This window comes from Sprattus sprattus (genome assembly GCF_963457725.1).
Source record: "Sprattus sprattus genome assembly, chromosome: 4".
In the NCBI taxonomy this organism is placed as follows: domain Eukaryota; kingdom Metazoa; phylum Chordata; class Actinopteri; order Clupeiformes; family Clupeidae; genus Sprattus; species Sprattus sprattus.
The window spans coordinates 41,990,615-41,996,614 of NC_137923.1; positions in this window are offsets into that span (position 1 = coordinate 41,990,615).

The window sequence follows — 6,000 nt, forward strand, 5'->3', positions numbered from 1 at the left end:
TCATTCACCTCCCACTCCCTGTTTCTCTGTCTCACACACACACACACTCTCTCTCTCTCTCTCTCTCTCTCTCCCACTCACACTCTCTTTCTCACACTCTTTCTCTAACTTTTTCTTTCTCTCTCTCTCTCTAAATTAATTAACCTTTTCTTTAAATCTGCCACAGTCATGCTTGACCAGAACACTAACACTGAATTTGCATTTTAAAAGAGTATTTGATTTGACAGTAAAGGCAGAAACCATAGTAGTTTCAGAAGAAGCAGACCTGACATTTAACCCAAATCTTTCTTTAAAGGAAGAGAATGAACATGATTGGAAAATTAAATTAGACTTCACACTAATGGAACATGATATCTAACATCACCTTACAGCACCTATTTTTATGTGTGCCTTTAGCATCCCTTTAGTAGGATTTGACAAATAAAATGTAGCAGCCCCTAGGGCTAGGCTGTACAGGTTACCTAGTCTTGAGATCTTTTGTTTACCCAATACATTAAAACAATTCTCACTGTTTTTCTACTGTATGTACCTAACAGAAACTACACTGTGCTAATCTCAATGTGTAAATATATTATTATCTATTGGTTTAAACAAATGGAAACCTTTTAACATATTTTAATGTTTAAATTTAAATGTGAAATGATTTACTTATCGTATGAGATTGTATGAGTTAAACCAACCAAAAAGTATCAAGTATCAGAAAACATCCAAAGATTGTATAACAGAAATATTCAGCAAATTCTGTTCTATATAAAATACAATATCTGTCAATACCTTACTATCAAAACATACGAAATATTCATCTTTATCTTAAAGGGATAGTTCGGTTTTTAAGACATGAATCTGTATACCTTCCCCGTCACCAGTGTCATGCAATAATGCATCATTTACCCCCGACAGCGTCCTGTGAGCAGAGTTCTTGTCCAGTTTTGGTCAAACCGAAAGTAGTCCGGCAGGTTTCTAGACCAAGCAAAATAAAACGAAAGTTGATTCGCGAAAGTTTGATTCACCAAAGTTGCCTGAGAGAAATGTCCATCACAGGAAAACAATGCTTTATGTCAATTTTATCAAATGTTGTCTCAGTTTTCATCGTTTTCCTGTGACGGACATTTCTCTCAGGCAACTTTGGTGAATCAAACTTTCGTGAATCAACTTTCGCAAATCAAACAGGTAGACTCTAGGGGCCCTATCTTGCCGATCAGAAACGCAAGTAGGACGGCGCCAAACGCATGTAGCTGTGTGGGCGGCTCTATGGCGCAGTTGCTATTTTAACGGCGGAAAAAACACACTTGCGTCCAGCGCAAGTGTCAAAAGGGTTGGTCCAAAGGAGGTTACTCAGCCATAGGTGTGGTTTGGGCGTAATATGCAATAAACCAATCAGAGCGTCATCTCACATTCCCTTTAAGAGCGAGGAGCGCCTATTCCATAGCGGCTTGTTATTATAATGGCGGAATTACCTGGAGGAAGACCGTGAGGCCACCAGAACGTGTGTTACCAGAAACAATCACGGCAATATTTTCCCATGCTTGTTTGGACAAATGATTCTACTTTTCATTTCTCGTTTGTATTTTTTCAGTTACTAGCATTCGTTTTTTGGTGGCAACATATTTGAAATAAAAGTCACAAAAACATACTTTCCGATGTTTTGGGTTCACCCTCACTGAATCACTAGGTTATGTATGCATGGTAATAATATTGCACCCATCGGCACATGCAGTTCAACCTCACGTCTTCTAAAGTCCTCTAATCTATCCTCATTTATGTCATTGACACTTCCATGATTCATGGCAATGTTGTGTAAAACACTGGTGGGGCACGTATGTGAATACGTATGCTTAGCCCTCTCTTGGCTGTCGGGTGTTACGGGAAATTTTATGAATTCCCCAGCATGTCGGACTAGACCTGACGTAACTGCATGTATAGCCGAACTTTTTGCAGACTGTGATAGGGACACTGTGCGTCTGTCCCCAGCTCATCTGCCAGAGAGAGAGCGAGTGAGTGTGAGTGTGAGTGTGTGTGTGTGTGTGTGCGCGCGTGCGGCCAGCCACTGATCAGGCTCTCCCAGTGGTGTAGTCCAGGGTTTACGCAGGTATACGGAGTATACCCACTTATTTTTCAGTCAGCATTGAGTATACCCACTTCTCAAAACAGGGTGTTTATCCTGTGCTGTATGGGCTGCTTAAAAATAAATAAGAGTATACCCACTTCTCTAAGGACCACTACTTCACTAGGCTCTCCTCTCTTCCGATCTCTCCCTCTCCCTCCCTTTTCTCCTTATCTCGTCGCAGACTGTGATATGGACAGTGTGCGTGTGTCCCCAGCTCATCTGCCAGGAGATGGCAGACATCAGAACCGCCATTACAATTAACCTGAATCATTTGGGTCAATGTGTACTCTAGATGTATGCCTATTTTTAAAATATCTTGGATATGGATATCACAATGATTTCCTCATGTGGTAAATACTTTATTTTCCTTGTAATTATATATGGCTTGCCAAAAAATTGGTGTAAATCTCTCGTGAAGACGACAGAAGTAAAGTGTAGCCTATAGGTCCTATACTGTGCGGACAAGCACATGCGCCCTTAAAATAGCGTTCTGAATACGCGTTACAGACCTATACATTGCGCCTCTGACATTGGACCAGCTTTTTTGTGGTCAATGGCGCACGGCGCACAGCGTTGTTTTGAAACTGCAAAATACCACTTGCGCCAGAGAAACGCCTTCTCTGTTCCGCCCCCGCCCATGTCGACGCAAGTTCATTTCGAAGCGCGCCTCTGCAGGGAAAATCGCGCTGTGCGCCGGGTGCAAGATAGGAATGATACATGCGTGGGTGACAATGTAAATTGCGCTGGGTGCAAGATAGGGCCCTAGCTGTGAGTTTGCAGTATCGAGCGTACTGAAAATAGGGCCAAGTGATAACGAGGTGTGACTTTTTCCACTACCATGTTTTTGGGATGCAAATATATCACTCTTTTGAACACATAATGTTTTGGGAAGAGAAACGTTTTATTTTGCTGGGTCTAGAAACCTGCCGGACTACTTTCGGTTTGACCAAAACTGGACGAGAACTCTGCTCACAGGACGCTGTCGGGGTAAGTGATGCATGATTGCATGACACTGGTGAAGGGGAAGGTATACAGATTCATGTCTTAAAAACCAAACTATCCCTTTAAGCCGGCAAAGAACCAAAAACCAAACGTTGAAGGCCTGAAGTGGTGCTAGAGTTTGTTATGGCCCATAACACATGAGCTAACTTCTTCCAATGATAAACTGTGAACTTTATCAAAACTTAATGACTACTATTTGTAGTGACTAGTGGACACTGAATGGTCTCAAATGTATTTTTTATCACTGCGCTACAAAAAATATTATTAATAAAAATGATAAAAAAACATACTCACACACACACACACACCAAAAAAACAAACAAACAAACTAAATCAAATGCAACCTAGAGCAGTAGATTATAAAGAAGAACTAAAGACAAAAAAAAACAATGTGAAACTGAAATTTTATTTTCAACTGTCTCTACTTTGCCTCAGCATTTTCACCTGTGTGAGAGACTAGATACACACACACACACATGCACACACATGCACAATCACTATTAGCAATATGCCACTCTGCCCATGCTAAGAAAGTCAAGGGAGCAGGATCATTATTTTGCTCTGGTCAGCTAGATTGAGATTGAAGCCCTGACAGTGTCGGGCTCTTGGGTGCCAGTCTGTGGCATATTCCATCGTTGCGTCAGCGAGCTGGACCACGCTGCGCCATTAATTTCTCTCAATCGCTTTTGAAAATCTCAAGCAGCCATGGCACTGGCTCAGGGGGGCATGAAACAAGATGATTTAAAAGCCCACACATGGCTGGGGCCTAAGAGACTATATGTATATATATTGTGGCACGCCAGCGAGGATCTGAGCCTTCATCTCAATGACATTAAGCTGTTGGAACATATTGTGCTGTGCCAGAGTGCTAACACATCCACACATACTGTATGTTTTTTTTTTGGAACGCAAAAAATTGATCTCAGGACTAAAGGCAAGTCCCATGCCATATACACTGTATGACCCCAGGAAATGCCGTTTATTGACTTACACACAGAGGGCAACTCTGACACAATGGGGAAAAGGCAGGTCTAACTTTACAATGACACAGGCACTGGTGGTGGACAGATGATTGGTAAACTGATACAAGAGACTGACACAGACTTAATCAATACACTCACAATTAACCTACAGTTAACAGACACACACACACACTTCTATCAGACACAAGACACAACAACAATCAATGCACAGACCAGTGCCCAGGGAATGTTGGGAGGCTACGCAACAGTCCCAACTGGAAGTTCTGCTAGCCCACTACAATATACAGAGGACGATCACCCAATCGCCATCACCCCATTGCCATCCTGCCACCATCCAGACTTTCAGAAGCCAGGTTTAAGAGAGAGCTAGAGAGAGACAGACAGGGGGAGAGAGAGAGGGGGGGGGGGGGGGGGGATGGGGGGTGGCAGTGGAGGGCTATGAGCTGTAATTAGCGAGTCACTGGTATCAATCATGGCATGGCGGCAGGCTCATTTTTTATCATCAATTACCTTGAAACGTTTTGGACACCGATCAGATGAGCCCCGTGTCAGCCAGACTGTGGAGGCTGTCACCACAGCTAATGGAATTTTAAATCCCCCCCCCCCCCCCCCCCCATTGCTGCTTTGGATGTGGACTCCCACTGAGGTGCAACTTCCAATTAAGGGAGTGGGCAATTTGACTAATCTCTGAGGAGGCGACAATAGTGACACCAATCAATATCAAGATTTGTGTCCCTGTTCCTTTTGAGGTTCAATAGCCAACACCAACCTCCTTTTGTTGCTCCCTCATACTCACCTGCACCCCTTTCACTCCACTCGTCAAAACACACACACACACACACACACTCTCTCTCTCTGACACGCACACACACACACACACACACACACACACACACACACACACACACACACACACACACACACACACACACACACACACACACAACCTCTCTCTCTGTCACGCACACATACACACACACACACACACACACACACACACACACACACTCTCTCTCTCTGTCACGCACACACACACTTTTTTTAGAAATGGTCAGGGTTAATTTTCAACAGTGTTCAGGTGGCAAGAAAGAGGACAGGAGACAGAGATGATTAATCGCAGGCCCAGAAAAACGCTCCTATCCAGGAGATCTGGTCCTTAATAGGAGCACAAAATGAGTTTTCAGGTTTATTTTCCCTTAAGTATACCCTCCCATCTACCCTATTTGGAGACATTTTTGTCAGAAATAGCCCTTCGTTCAGTCTGCTACTGCCATTTTTATGAGCACATTCATAAAGCCAAGAGAAGTGAAATTACCTTCTTTTTTTGGAGATTAATTGATATTTTCAACAAGAAGACGTTATGACGCGTATATCTTTGGAGGAGTGGAATGGCAAATGACCAGATTAGCCTGAACTTTCATTTCCGTGAATAGACCCGAGAACGTCCATCTTTCTCTCTTTTTCCTGCTCTCTTTTTTCTAGCTCCTTTTAGCTCCTCTGTTCAATTTTTAAATGACTTTCATGTCTGACGAATTCCCCTTCCTTCCACTTTCATCAATAACCCCCTGACAACAGTGTGAATTTTAAATGCACTCCCCTCTCGTCGCTAGGTCTCTTATGCAGGCAATATGATCATAAAGCCTTGTTATTCGTTTTTTGGGGGGCTTTTATCAACCCTGAAAAAAGAATGCAAGAAAGCTAAACGTAAGACTGTAAGTGGAGAAAAACTAAACCTCAAATGCACTTCTACCTTTACAATCAAAGCCTTTATAGTTTTATAGTAACTATGAGTTATGCAGGGCTAGACTACATTTCACTAAGATGATTATCAGGAACATCAACAATATCTGCACTCTATTTGTCATGGTTGACAAGCTTTCAGACCCTCAAAAGAGAAATAATTTCCAC